This window comes from Orcinus orca, chromosome 18, assembly GCF_937001465.1.
Source record: "Orcinus orca chromosome 18, mOrcOrc1.1, whole genome shotgun sequence".
In the NCBI taxonomy this organism is placed as follows: Eukaryota; Metazoa; Chordata; class Mammalia; order Artiodactyla; family Delphinidae; genus Orcinus; species Orcinus orca.
The window spans coordinates 75,420,594-75,435,943 of NC_064576.1; the positions used below are offsets into that span (position 1 = coordinate 75,420,594).

Below are 15,350 nucleotides of genomic sequence, written 5' to 3' on the forward strand. Positions count from 1 at the left end.
TGAGATTTGCCCAATACAAGGTGGCAGTGCTTTTCTCCTGTGTGTTCTTATGGACGTTTTATCTATCTAGTTAAGTTTTATATATTCATATTTTACATTTAGGTCAGTGATCCAATTTGAATTAATTTTTGTATAGAGTGTGAGATATGAATCAAGGGTTTAAAAAAAAATATGTCCTGGACCATTTGTTTCAGGACCATTTGTTGAAAAAGCTATACTTTTCCCACTGAGTTGCTTTTGCGTTTTTGTTGAAAATCAATTGACCATACAGGCATGAGTCTATTTCTAGACTCTCTGTTTTGTTCCATGATCAATTTTCCATCTTTCTATCAATACCAGGCTGTCTTGATAACTGTAACTTTCTAAGTCTCAAAATCTCAGGTCCTGTGGGCCCTCCATCTTTTTCTTTACAAGGTTGTTTTAGCCATTCTAGGTACTTTGCCCTTCCACATATTTTAGAAACAGCAGAAAGGGCAACTGTTTGGAAGTAACTCAGGGACTAAAATATGACGATTGGGTTTCACAGCGCCCTTTGCCCGAGCTGTTTTGGGGGTGATGGAGGAAGCCAGCCGAGGACGGAGCCGGGGGGGACGTAGGGGCAGGTTTGTGTTCAGCGGAGGGGGGAGGCGGAAGCTAGAGACACACATGGGGTTCAGAGGGGGCAGAGCCCTTTCAAAATGGGGGGATTTTAGTCTGTTAAGATGGAAAGGTTCACATTTCAAGGAAGTAGTCAAACACACAAGAACAGAGAGAGAAATACTAGTGTAGGGTTATTGTGGGGATGGAGGGTGGGCCCCTCCCTCCCCACAGTGGGATGCTGGGGAAGGTATAAATAGTTATAGGGATGGTGAGGGGATTTGATGGGGTTTCTGTCTGATGACGTCTGTTTTCTCTGAGGATTAGGGGCTGAGGTCTGCTGAGCAGGGGGAAGTGGGGGGCGGAGTGGTTGGAAGTTTGAGGAAAGTGCAGCAAGGATGAAGTGTCCGCAAAGCAAGTGGGAGAAGGAGTTGACCCGAGAAATGGGGCAGGGCCAGCAGGCCGGGGGATCCTGAGCCACCTTTTCTGAGCTGCTGGGCTGCACCCTGGGAGGGAGAGCCCTGCAGCAGATGAAGCAGGGAGCTGAGCTGGTCCAGGCGAGCATGGGGGGAGTTGACCCGAGAAATGGGGCAGGGCCAGCAGGCCGGGGGATCCTGAGCCACCTTTTCTGAGCTGCTGGGCTGCACCCTGGGAGGGAGAGCCCTGCAGCAGATGAAGCAGGGAGCTGAGCTGGTCCAGGCGAGCATGGGGGGAGTTGGGGGTGTGTGTGCAGGCCGGGGTACGGATGCTGTTCAAACAGCAGTTTGTCTGCATAACAAAGCAGAGGACTGATGGTTTGGAGAAAGTAAAGGAGTTGGTGCCTGAGCTCCTCTGGGGGGAGCAGTGGGGATGCCTGAAGAGGCTGCGGGATGTGTACACTCCAGACTCGGGCGTGAATGTCGGGAGGACAAGACCCCGCGTGTGCCTGGGGAGGATGGGGGCACCCAGGGAAAGATCATGGGAGCTGGGGAGTCGAGGGGGCCAAGAGACCAGGAGGCATCCGCGTGGACCCTGACCTCGCCTGAGCAATGGTGGGACCAGGGATGGAGAGGGGGGCTGAGCCAGGAGCCAGGGGCAGGAGAGGACAATGGCAGAGACAGGCTCAGGAGCACGGTTGAGGCGTGAGCTTCAGAGAAGCAGCGTTAGAATTCTCTTCCTCTGACGCAAGAGGTAGCGGTACCAGAAGAGGGTTAAGATTCATGTGAGGGACTCACCCATACATCCCTTCAATAGCTCACCCTCGCGCCAGGGCCGTGGTGCAAAAGGCTTTCAAAATTTTCTTTATTTGTGGGTGAAATTTATTTATTTTTTGAGTGAAAATAAATTGAATGACGGGAGTTAGGCTTGCAATCACAGGGGTAAAGAAAAAACGGAAAGAAAAGAAAGAAAAAGAAAAGTCTCTTCTGGAGCTATTCACAGTCGTAAGCAAGACTGGCGCATCAGCACATGAATTCCGGAGGCAGATAATGTCTGCTGATCTGTATTCCAGAGACAAGAGAGAGTTCAGGCATTTGGCTGGGTGAAGCAGGGATGCTGGCGACGGTTTTGTAAGACAACACCTGGGACTTGGGCAAACACGATTGTCCTAAGTGGCTTGAGATGTGGACAGAAATGGGAGTTGCACTGGACTTTGGGGTCCCTCAACCCCTCCCTGTTGGACCAGCCTGACTACCAGGAGGCCAGTGAAGTTCCTCATTTCCCTTTGAGAGCCTCTTGGAAAGAAGACTGCCTCGTCTAGTCTGGCTTCTCCAGGGAGGGAGCCGGTATCTCAGGGCACCGGGAGGCCGTCCCACAGGGAGATGTGGGCTGTGCTCTCTGATGAGGTCCCCCCCCACCATGCTGCTCTGCTTCCCTTATTCCTCAGCCACATCCTTAAGAAGCCACACCTCCCAGTCTCCCCAGTAGGTAATTACATGCGTTATTGGTAAAGCATTAAAGTCACAGGCCTGCCCCTATCAGGACATTTGCTTCTCACGTTCCCAGAAGCGGTGCAGTTAAATATTTTTCTTTTTCGGACCCTGTGGGCAAACAAAGAAAATCACTGTTATTTCTTCTGTTGATTCTCCGTGTGAACTCAGGCCAGGGCTGTGTGTGCAGATCTAGGTTCCCGAGGCCATTGGTTCCTTCTTTAAAAAGGCAGCCTCGGGCTTCCCGGGTGGCGCAGTGGTTGAGAGTCCGCCTGCCGATGCAGGGGACGTGGGTTCGTGCGCCGGTCCGGGAAGATCCCACATGCCGCGGAGCGGCTGGGCCCGTGAGCCATGGCCGCTGGGCCTGCGCGTCCGGAGCCTGTGCTCCGCAACGGGAGAGGCCACAGCAGTGAGAGGCCCGCGTACCGCAAACAAAAAAAAAAAGAAAGAAAAAAACAGATACACAAAATACTGCTCCTTGGCCATAACGAAATGAAGAGTTAGTGAAATAGAGCCTCCATGTACCCGCAGCCTATACGCGCACTTTGAACAGGTACCCTGTCTACCAACGTTCCAAAGGGTTTAACCTGGTAGATAATGCTTGCTTGTTGCTTGCCGAGTTGATCAGCGTAGGCTGGGTTGGCATCCGTCCGTGTGAGGTTCATGCAGTATGGAAGCTGTACCATGGCTCCTCTGTTTTCAGGCTGTGCACTTCTCAAGGTTTTGTTGTCTTAACTCATTGGCCATCCAGGACTGTGGTGCTTCCCTCAGGGGAGAAGATGCGCAGTCACGAAAGAAGACGGGTATTGGAAAAGAATCTGAAAAAGGATGAATATATATATATATATATATATATATATAGATGGATGTATATGGATAACTAAATCGCTTTGCTGTACACTTGACACTAATGCAACCTTGTAAATTAACTATACCTCAATTTAAAAAATAATAATAATATTTAAAAAAAGTAAAGACAACGGGACCTCCCCTTTCATGAATGTTCCTTGAGGTCTCCTCCCAGAACTGGCAGTAGGCAGTACAGGTATTACCAGGAAGACTTGGAACGGGCCAGAACATTGCATCAATTTAATCAATTCCAAGACGACTCCATTACACAGGCCTGAAAATACGCTTTCCATCCTATTTATCATCCCAAATTACGTTCAGTCACGTTATCCAAGGTGAACTACCAGAGATTCTACAGGGAGAGAAAGCCAGTAGTAAAATACAGCAGGGCCCTCAGATAGCAAGGCGCCACCCACCTGGAGATCCCCAATTGGACTATAAACCCCTTCCCGCCATCCAATTCCCAGCGAAAACTTAAAGCTCGTCTCCTGCCTTTAGCGTCTCTGTTATTATTACAACCTACTGTGTGTTCGAATAAGCCCAAGGACTTAATTGGTATGCATTTGAAAAATGCGTCCACATTCCCTTTTATGTTACTACCTTTTTCTAACCTATAAATTATCTTTGCCGACTTGCTTTCAATTTTAAAAGCTGTAAGATTTCCTCAAAGTAAGTAATATTTTAGCATCCGGATTTTAAGAGGGCTCTACTCTTTCTGCCTCTCTAGGGAAGGAGTTAAACGCTGGAGGAAGACACCAGCATTTAATGGTAAAGAAATTCTGCTCTTGGGCAGCCTGTATGCGGTGCTCACATTTCAAAATTGTTTTCATTCTTACGTTTTCGTAATGTTTAACCAGTCTGGATGGACATAAGAAACCATGGTCCTAAAAGAAATGCATCTGCTTGGAGGCAAGAGTCAGGGATCCATTTGGATGGAGTGAGAGTTGCCTGGTGTCTTAGACCAACAAACCGAATGCCCACCGAGTGCCTGGCGGGGGTGCTGGGGTCCTGGGCAGGGGCTCACACTGAAGCAGGAGAGAGAGAGTATTTGCAGTTATAGAATGAAAACAAGTTTAAGGATGCTTGGGGAATATGGAATGGTTGGTGATGAGGTACAGCTACATAGCTTTCTCGCCTGTGAAGGAACGAATTCGTGTGTTTTGATCACTCTTGGAGCAGAGACGGGGCAAAGGACAGGGACACAGGGGCGAGAAAGCTTTGAGTTCATGAAACTGTCTTTCAAATAGTCACTGTGAAGAGGAACAGCTGCTAAATGTCACGAAAAGGCTCTGAGGACACAGCGTTTAGAAGGGCATTTCCCAAGGGCTGCACATTCTTTCAGATTTGTCAACAAACCATCAATGTTGCGTACAGGACACAAGAAGTAACAGCCTCGGCATTTTTGTCGGTGGAGGAGAGGATTCCTTGCTCTGCACACAGCGGCATAACTGACATTTTTTTCCTCCTTAGTAAAGACTTCCACTCCCTTGACCTTGTGAGTTGACCTTCTAAACTACAGTGCAGGATTTCTCGCATAATTATCACCTGTTCCAATACGAAGTCACCACGTCAGACTCACTTCTGGATAGAAGAGACATTCAAAAATGTATGAAAAAACACAACACACATCTGTGTACACAGTACCCATAAAAAAGAACCAATACACGTAAGGCCCTGTTCAGAGCAGTTGGCTATGGGAACGGCCGTAGGTCTGCAGCATTCAGTGGGGCTTCAGTTGAAACTCAGGGAAAATACAACAATTTGTGAGTAACTACCCGTGATTCTATTATTAAGTGGGAGGCTGATGATGGACGTAGTAAAGTGTATCTGAGAGTACGTGGAGGGTAAGTTACATATCAGCCTCGTCTCCCCACCCCCGTGTCTCTGTGAGCTGTCACCCTTGACTCTTAGGAGACTCACCAGTTGATTGGTAGGGAAACATCCAGGCCTTCCTAGCATCCTTGAGCATCTTACAATGTCAGGCTTCCTTGGATTGAAAATGTGATAGAAAAAAAAAAATCTGTAAATGGTCTTAATGAGCAACAGTTTCAGATAAGGGTGTGGCAGGATTGTCCCGGCCTGTTCCCATTTCACCTACTGTGACACACGGAGGAGGGATAGGCCAGAGGGAGCAAGCGGAGGGGGTAGGGGCCCTCTGGGGCCAGCGCCAGGCCAGGCCCGTCCTCGTGGCAGCTGCGTCGGCTCCTGATAATAACAGGCATCACCACAGCCCCTGTGGGGTCCCGAGCACCGAGGCCCTGAGCTGCGGATCTGAGCCCCCGCCCGGCCCAGCTCATCGACTCCTGGCAGGAACCCCGGGGCGTGGGGGGCTATGGTCCCATCTCACCCCGAGCAGCTCACTCACGGGGCTGCGAGGTGGCCCCAGGGGCCCACCTGACACCAGCCCGGCTCCTCACGCCGTCTCCCCTGCGTCACCAGCTCCCAGGCAGGGTGTGGGCGACACTCTGAGTGGGAAGGGGCGATGCTCCCCGTGAACGGGAGAGGAGGCTCTTGCTGTGCGAGGCACAGAAGGCGCCTTCCTCCTGGAGGCCGCAGGGGCCCCCGCCCACCATCCTTACACACCCGAAGCCCCTCCTCTCAGGTCTTCTTCGCAAAGCCTCCCGGGCGCCCTCAGCCCAAGGGCGTCCTTCCCACCTGGGCTCCCGCTGTCGCTCTCCAGGGACCCACAGGTACAGGACCTGGCCTCGCCCACGCCGCATCTGTAAGTAAAGCTTGGCGATGGACTCACGGGGAGGGTGGGGCCTTGGGCGTCCTGCGGGCGTTGCCTCTGGCCGTTGCCTGTCACCACGGGGCCCAGCAGGGGCCGAGGGGCCCAGGCACCGGCACACGTGGCCAAGAAGCCAAAGGTGTAGCTGGCCTACGATGACAGGCTGCTGCGGGATCCGGCCACCTGCTGCTCCACCTCGCATCACGGCCGGACCCTCCCTCCCGCATCGCGAGCAGGGGGGTCTCGGGCCCTGCAGCGCAGGGAGCTTCCTTCCACTTCCCAAATGAAACACTTTTAGACTTGGGGGCACAGGCAGCTCGAGGACAAAGCTCTCATCTGTCTTGTCCAAGGTTGTCCCTGGGAAGGAGGACGCCGGCCTCAGGTGGTCCCTGCTGGTCAGTATCTGGGGGACCCTGTTAGGGCGTGCCCCAGTGTCACTGCGATGGGTACAGAGTTTACACCTACTGGCCGCCCATCGGAGGTGGGTCAGGACCCTTCGAGTTGGCCAAGGTGACCAAGGTCGTGGCCCTCCAATCTCCGTGGCTCCCAGGGCTCACCTGCCTCTGCTCGGACGAGCTGTGCCCTACTGTCTCCAAAACCAGCCCCATGAGGGACTTCCCTGGCGGTCCAGCAGTTAAGACTCCGCACTTCCACTGCAGGGGATGCAGGTTCAATCCCTGGTCCGGGAACTAAGATCCCTCATGCCGCGTGGTGCGGCCCCCAAAATGAATAAAATGATGAAAAAAAAGTCAAATGTTAAAAAAAAATTAAAAAACCCAGCCCCACGAGCAAGGAGGGGCTGCAGGCCTCAGGGCAGCCATGGGCACTGCCCATCTCCGGTTCCCACGAAAACGCCACCTAACGAACCACCCAAGTCCAGGGACTAAAGCAGTAGCATTCATTTAGCCCATGTGCCTACAGGTTGGGCCTCAGCTGGGCTTGCCTGGCTGGTTCTTCTGGGCCTGACTGGGCTCACCCCCAGGCTGGCAGCCAGCTAGCTCTGGGGCTGCAGCTGGGCAGGTGCCCCCTCCTCCAGCTGCCCCTCCTGGACGCGCTCTGAGCGGGACGGCAGAGGGAAGGCCGGCAGGTCCAAACTGTACAGGAAATCTCCGAGCCTCTGCTGTGCCCCATCTGCCAATGCCCACCCCACATCTGAACCCAGAGCCGGGGCAGAGGCCGGCCAAGGTTACGTGGCAAACCTTTGCCAACGGGAGAAAGCTCAGCGCGATCCGTGTGAGGCTGGAGCGCGCACTCCCCTTTCAGGTTGTGCAGTTCCTGGGCCCTTTCCCTTGGGCCCCACTTCCCACTCCTGGAGCAGGCCTCTCTCACCTGGACGTGAGTTCCCTGGTCTCCACGGCAACCGATCCAGCTGCCTGGCTGTCCCTCCTCTTCCTGACTCCTTCAAGCTGACCGTGTCCACACCCTACTCCATTTCTCCCTCTGCCATCCCAGCTCTGGGCTGGGGAGCCCCCAGGCAGCCACGCCTCGCCCTGTACCTCCACCCGGCACCTGGGACAGAGTTTGGGGACCGTGTCCTAGGCTCCACCTATTCTGAAAATGGGGACGAGACAGCTACAATCTTCAGTCCCACTTAGCCTAAAAAAGTACTTTTTTTTTGACCTTGTGAATCCATCAAGGTCTCATTTCTCTCTGACTTTCCTTTTCCCAAAAAAAAGCTTTGAAAGCGTAATCAACACCCACTTTCTCCCTGCTTCCCCACAAGCTGAGTTTTTCTCTACTGTTTTGCCCTGAAAACTACTCTCTCAAAAGCGGGCAGAGTTAGGAAGGTCACGTGCATGCTTTTATTTAATCCTCGCAAACCCCCTATGAGATGGGTCCGAAGATTATCGTGGCCGTCTTACAAATGAGGGAATCAAACCTCGGGCTGCCTGAGGAGTTTATGAAGTTGCTCAGGGCAGGTAGCGGCAGGTAGGCCTGTCTGATTGCAGGGTCTGTTTGGGACCATTTTCCTAGCCCTGACTGCGGCACTGGAGTGAGACCCCTCCACTTCTGGCCACGGGAAGGGCAGTGCGTGAGTCTGCTCGGGCTGCCAGGAAGAGTGTGGGACAGAGGGCCTGACAGCAGACTCGGTTGCCTTCCTCACAGCTCTGGAGGCTGGAAGTCCACGATCAAGGTGTCCTCAGGGCCCCGCTCCCTCCGCAGGCTCTGGGGAGGGACCTGCTCCGGGCTGTCTCCCGGCTTCTGCTGGTGTATAACCCCCATCTTCAGTGGCTTCCTCTGTGTGTGCTTGTCTGTGTCAGATTCCACCTTTTCATAAGGATATAATTTAGATTGGATTAGGGCCCAGTCAATGACCTCATCTTAACTAATTACGTCTGTACCAACCCTATTTCCAAATAAGGTTCCATTTACTATGCATGCCAACACGTGAATTTGGGGAGGACACAGTTCAACCAATACCAGGGGTCCATGGATCACCCATAAGCGGGCAGCCCAGGTGTCACCCGGGAGCCCCTCCCCAGATGTACTGGACCAGAATTTGCACTTTAACAAGATACCCAGGCAATTCCAACACACATTAAGGTGTGGGCAGTGCTGGTCAGAAAGAAGTGTGGCAGCATGAAGTAAGATTCTCAGGATGGTCATGATTCTTGAATTTCACTTAGGATAGAAATCATTTTAAATACGGACAAAGCAATGCATACAAAGATGTTTATTCCAGGTCACGCCATAGAAATAAAACATTTCTGTGCAGTAAGTGTTACTTTCTACTATTTTTTAGCTGGAAAATTGTTCTATTTCTGGTGACATGTAAGTTAAAGATGCATATGTGAGCAATGGTTTCTGAAATCTAAACAATGGACTTATAAACAAATTTCTGGAACAACATCTATTTGGCTTTTTAAAAATTTTAATTTAATTTTTTTATACAGCAGGTTCTTATTAGTTATCTATTTATACATATTAGTGTATATAAGTCAATCCCAGTCTCCCAGTTCATCCCACCACCACACAACATCTATTTGTAAATTTGGGTATTAGAGCCAATAAATCACTGGACAAAAGAGTGAACTAAAGAATAATAATTTTGGTTAATGTGTTAATGACATTGTGACTATGTAAGAAAATGTCCTTTTTGAGAGGATATTGAGTGATTTAGCAGTGAAATGGCATGAGAAACTGGATTTACTTTTTAAAAAATACAGCAAAATAAAAATAAATGAAACGGGTGTAACAAAATGGAGATGGTTGTTGAAGCTGGGCGAGGAGTTCACAAAGGTTCCTTGAAGTCTACTTTTGAGTATATTTGGAAATTTTTACGGTAAAAAAGTTTGAAAATACAGTCATATAAAGTATTAAAAAATTAACTAATTTCCCCTCAGGTGTTCTCTTGACCGATACTTCTTCTCAGTTATTTTGGTCAGACTATTTGGAAGTCTGTTTACGTGTTTCCGTAGTTTCTTCGTTTGTAACAAAATCGTGTGTGTCTTCCGCCAAAGTTTATTACTGTTATTTCATAGTCTCCTTTAAAAGCACGGTTGTGTGGTGTAGCTGGGACTGAGGAAGTAATTGCTTTAATTGTTAAGGAAAGCTGTAATTCACACAGTATTTATCCTCATGCTGTCTTCTCTTTCTGGTTATAGTTTCTGTGGGATTGGTGTCGTTCTGGAAGATCTACCTTTCTGGGCACTTTCTGGGTTTTTATGGTAATAGCGATATTTTCTCGACAGAAAATATTTTCTGTCGAGAAAATATTTCCAAATGATGACCTCTTTGAAGTTTTACAACTTCATGGTTGTAAGGTCAAAATGTCTTTTCTGATGGATGGGTGGAAATGTTGCAAAAGATCATGTTTTTCATCTTAGCATTATTTATAACTGTGATTTACCTATTGGGTAACTAGGGACTAACAAGTAAGGTATCTAAGGAAGGCCATTTAGGTATTGAATGAAATATCCTTTCGTATTCCTTATTCTCCAAGTAAAGTAGATGGCAGAGTGTGAAAAGCTTTAACTGAGCTCAACCATGCAAAGTTTAGAAAATTTAGCTTGAGATCACATTTATACGTCAGAAACCCAAAGAGGTCTACCCGTTAATAGCCACTGATGACAACTAAGTTACAGCTCATCAGCTTGGTGACCTGCTGGGCTTGTTTGAAGTTCAAACAGGATTGTTACTTGGTGAACCGTCCGCCTTCCCTGAAGTTGACATTCATTTGCCGTTTACCGCTGACCTGAAATAAAGAGGCAGTTTTTTTCTATATTTTGCCGATGTAATGCATTCTTTTTGAAATTTTAGCTATTTGTGTTTGTGGAAAAATGACATTATGGCATTTGGATTCCAAAGTTTTGCATGTTATATGAATGGATCACCACAGCTTACTTCAAAAGCCTTTGGTGTACACTCAGGTGAAAAGAAATTATGAAACACTATTAAACATGGACTCGGTCTGTTTTATAAGGATGTTTTCAATATTTAGGATGAAGGTGAGTACTTAGCCCCCATCCACCCCCTGACTTCAGAGGACATATGGTCACAGCTTGGGTGGTACTGAGGGAAAGTCAGTGTGTTTCTAGAGAAGAAGAGGGAGGCTGAAGGTTTACGACTTTTTTTATGAAAGAGAAACATAGTATTTTTGTAACAGTATAATCAGTACAAGTTTGATAACTAGTAAAACTAGTTATCATTTCTAGATGTTTTGTGCTGTTTTGCTTTTTGGTAAACTCACCATTAAAGAAATCTATTATTCAGCCATATTTTTATATTTTTATGTATATTTTAAAACATTTTTAATGTCATGTGCTAAACGGTTATCACACGTATCAGACAGTGGGGTTTCCTTTTTTTCCTCTGTGCAGCCTTCGCAAATAGGATAAATATCATGAAGGAAAATGCTTCTCTGAGGTTAGATTTTATTTAAAAATAAAACCGTAAGGGGGAAACGCTATAGAAATATTTCTAAAAGTGTGATGTTTGGAAATAATTGGAAATAATTGTTGGACTCCCGGGCAGTTTAGAGGTTCTGTGCAACCATGGGAATCCAGGGGGAAAGGGACATTCTGGGAACAGAACAGCTTCTATTAAATAGATTCTAATCTTCCAGACGAGGCCGCATGGGCAATCATGGCACAGATTCCTGTGCTACCTCCCTTTTTTCTGTCCTCTCTGGAGCCTGCGAGGCCTGGGGGGGTCAGGGTGGCCACGCGTTTCTCCCTGAAGCCCTTCTTTGGAGTCCTCTGGCCAGCTGGATCTCTTTGTTCACGGGATTCAGACTCTCTACCTTTATTGAACTTCTGCCCTCACTGTGCAAGAGGGACTCCAGCTGCCCCACTAGGAAGCCCGCCTCAGAACGCAGACCCACCAGGAGCCAGAACTGCTGGCATGAAGCCTCTACCACAGACACGGGTGACTTGAGGGACTTGGACCTCAGCGGGAGCTGTACTTGGGGTTGAAGGTTTTAGAATGTTACTTAGTTTCTTGTTTTAAGTTGTTGCGTTTCCAACTTGAGCATTTGCTTGTTAAATGCTTGAACTTTTAACTTATCTGCAATTGATATTGTTCCAAATTAGGAAAAAAGCACAAGTAGAATGCTATATATATTCTCACTGAATTCCCGGATTTATTCACTCCCACGCACTGAAAAAGAATATGTGACTTTCTGAAAAAGTTTGCTTTTTAACCTTTGCGGTACGCGGGCCTCTCACTGTTGTGGCCTCTCCCGTTGCGGAGCACAGGCTCCAGACGCGCAGGCTCAGCGGCCGTGGCTCACGGGCCCAGCCGCTCCACGGCATGTGGGATCTTCCCAGACCGGGGCTCGAACCCCTGCATCGGCAGGCGGACTCTCAACCACTGCGCCACCAGGGACGGAAGGCCCTATACGAATATCTTTTAAAGTAGGTTTACAGTCATTTGAGATGGAAACCACTGACCTAAGTTTCAAATAACTGCTTGTGTTTATTCTCGGCCTAGAAACGACACTTTCTGCCAAATAAAATTTACCATCAGTGGTAATCTGAAAAGTGAAGTTTTTTGATAACCTCAAAACTGAAATTGATTGAGAATCACTTCAAATTCAACTTCGAAAAACAAATTGAAACTCTGGCTTGACTGTTAACCTCTCGCGGCCAGCAAACCCAGTTTCCCTCAGAGGCCACCAGAGGGAGCTGTTGAATTTTAAATGAAAAGTTTGTTTCATTTAAAAAAACAGGTAAACTAGGCCAGATAATCGGCCTATAAAATGTAATGTGATGTAGTAAGCAGTAGCATAGTGTTTAATTCCTATTAAAACAAAATTTATGCATATGGGCTTCCCTGGTGGTGCAGTGGTTGGGAGTCCGCCTGCCGATGCAGGGAACGCGGGTTCGTGCCCCAATCCGGGAAGATGCCACATGCCGCGGAGCGGCTGGGCCCGTGAGCCATGGCCGCTGAGCCTGCGCGTCCGGAGCCTGTGCTCCGCGACGGGAGAGGCCACAACAGTGAGAGGCCCGCGTACCGCAAAAAAAAAAAAAAAAATTATGCATATAATTAAGAGACACTGCAGTTAAATTCAGTGAATACTTTTTTTTTAACATCTTTATTGAAGTATAATTGCTTTACAATGGTGTGTTAGTTTCTGCTTTATAACAAAGTGAATCAGCTATACATATACATATGTTCCCATATCTCTTCCCTCTTGCGTCTCCCTCCCTCCCGCCCTCCCTATCCCACCCCTCCAGGCGGTCACAAAGCACCGAGCTGATCTCCCTGTGCTATGCGGCTGCTTCCCACTCGCTATCTATTTTACATTTGGTAGTGTATATATGTCCATGCCACTCTCTCACTTCGTCCCAGCTTACCCTTCCCCCTCCCCGTGTCCTCAAGTCCATTCTCTAGTAGGTCTCAGTGCATACTTTTGAGCCCTTAGTTACAAGGCACTTTATTTTAAAAAGGTATATAAAGAATTCGAATGTTTGATAAACGTTTACAATGTGTATGTCTGTGTGTGTGTACATTTGCATTACAAAGTAGAACGTGATCTGTAAGAACCGTAAAAAAGAAGCAAAGTACTACGGGGTTTCAGAACAGAGAGATGGCCCCAGAAAAGGCAGTGTGGATGAGGTGTCATTTAGTAATGGCCACAGTCAGGAGAGAGGGGCTTCTGGGGTGTGACAGATGGAATGGGGAAATAGTCTAAGCACAGAACCAGGTAAGTGTAGAGAACCCTGAAGAATCCGGTTTGCCTGAAGCAGAGGTCGCAGAAAGGTGATTACAGGGATACCAGGCAGAAAAGGTCCCTGGGGCTGCACTGGGATCGCCCATAGATGCCGGAGGGCTTGTTTGTCCCTTTTCGCTCGTGAATGTCGAAGTGTGGCCAGGTGAATCCTTGGCTGGTGGGTGCAGACCCCTGGGTGGGAAGCATGTCCTCTACTACCTGTGGCTTCCCCTGTCACCTCTGATCGGGTTGGGTCTCAAACCCACAGAACATGCCGGTAGTGTTTAAAGGCCAGCGGGGCTAGATTTAGATAAAATGCCAGTATTCCCTGTTCAAGGGCATTATTCACCAAGCATCTAGTGAGCACATAGGTTCTTAGAAAATCTTCATATTTCTTAATTATAGTATTAAAAATCTGATGAAGCATTTTTAGAATCTAAAAAAGTAGTTGAGGGGCTTCCCTGGTGGCGCAGTGGTTAAGAATCTGCCTGCCAATGCAGGGGATGCGGGTTCGTGCCCCGGTCCGGGAAGATCCCACATGCCGCAGAGCGGCTGGGCCCGTGAGCCGTGGCCGCTGAGCCTGTGCGTCCGCAGCCTGTGCTCCGCAACGGGAGAGGCCACGACAGTGAGAGGCCCGCGTACCGCAAAAAAAAAAAAAAAAAAAAAAAGTAGTTGAAAGTGATCTTGTTTTAAAAATGATTGATAGGTGCTTTATCTTTATTAAGACAATGGCGACTCCTTAAGGTACTTGAAGTAGCTTTAAAAATCTGTGGCCAGTATTTTTTTTTCATTTGGTGATCACATGCAGAATCAGAAGCTTCCCTGGAATTAAACTCAAGCAAAAATGTACAGTGTAGGTTCTTATATAAAAGGAACAGTACAATAACTTCCATTATTGTTTGTAAAACACACATAGCGGTGGTTCAAACATGCTTGGGTCCTTTGCAAAGGCTGCTCTTCAGAGCAAAGGGACATCCTCCTTCTCATTGCTTTTTAGTAACCAGACTGTGTATACATTTTCACTAAAGTATCTCATTGTACTTAATCCCAGAAAGTGCTTATATGCATCTTTTTTCTCCTATGGATGAAGATTTATTTCCAGTCTTAACTATCATGGACACGCTTCTGTGGACATTCTGTTCATGTCTCCCAGAATCCGTGTACGAGTTTTTTAGGGGACCCATTTCGGAGTTACTGGATTATACTGGAGTTGATGTTCAGCTATAAAAAATAATCTTAAACTCTTTCCCAAAGTGTTTGTACTAATTCATACTTAAAACCAGTAGTAGATACAACTGAAATTCAGTATTCTTGGTTTTCAAATTTCTGCAGTTTGGTGGATAAAAAATGGTATCTCATGATGATTTGAAGTTTCCTTTTTGTGACTTCTAAGGAAGTTGAGCATATTTTTTTTATAATTATTAGCCATTCACATTTCTTTTTAAGAAAATATGTGATCATAGATCTTGTCCCTTTTTAAAAATATTGGCTTGCTTGTTATTCATATATTTTGGATACTAATTCTTTGTCCATTATGTAAGTCCCAAATATCTTCTCCCCAATGAGTGGCTTGACATTTCAGCTGTTTATACGGTATCTTGAGGAACAGAAGTTCTTAATGTATTCAGTCTTTTTCCTTTTATGATCAACGCTTCTTGTGAGTTAAGAAGTCCTTTCCTATCCCAAAGTCGGGGTCTCCTATATATATTCTTCCAGAAGTTTGTTGTGTGCCCTTCACATTCTGGGCATGTGAACTATTATTTGTTTCTGATGTGGGCAGGGAGGTAGAGTTTCTCTCCCATCTCCCAGGTCTGCTTTCAGTATTAGTTATTGATTCTTTGTCTGTTCTCTGATCGAGTTTGGGTGAGATAGAATTATCTGATCCTTTACTGTTTGGTAAGATTGGTTATAAAACTTTGTATAGAAATTGATTACAAAACTACTGTTTCTTCTATAGGAAGATTTAAAACAAATGATTTACTTTCTTTAATTCTTATGGGTATTGTTTCTTTGTAAGTCAATTTTCTATTTTTTCTAGGAATGTGTGCATTTTGTTTGTGTTTTCAAATATGTAGGTCAAAAAATGATTATAGGTTAGTCTTATCTTTTAGATCTGTGTTATGTTACTGTCATATCA

At 47.2% G+C, this 15,350-nt stretch overlaps 1 protein-coding gene and 1 long non-coding RNA gene across 4 annotated transcripts in view; one reads left to right on the forward strand and one right to left on the reverse strand.

Moving 5' to 3' along the window:
* The window catches only part of SPATA13 (spermatogenesis associated 13), a 263,660-nt gene that overhangs the window by 18,244 nt on the left and 230,066 nt on the right, over nucleotides 1–15,350 (forward strand). The gene's annotated exons all lie outside the window — the stretch shown is intronic.
* Nucleotides 1,163–6,102, reverse strand: LOC117197443 (uncharacterized). 3 transcript variants are annotated; one of them, XR_007473214.1, is made up of 4 exons: nucleotides 5,903–6,102; nucleotides 5,253–5,319; nucleotides 3,470–3,684; nucleotides 1,163–3,301 (listed from the first exon to the last, which is right to left on the reverse strand). It is a non-coding gene; the product is annotated as an uncharacterized LOC117197443 (long non-coding RNA). The 3 variants fall into 3 exon arrangements; XR_007473213.1 differs by having other exon boundaries at nucleotides 5,253–6,101; XR_004478076.2 differs by lacking the exons at nucleotides 5,253–5,319; nucleotides 5,903–6,102 and adding an exon at nucleotides 4,169–4,272.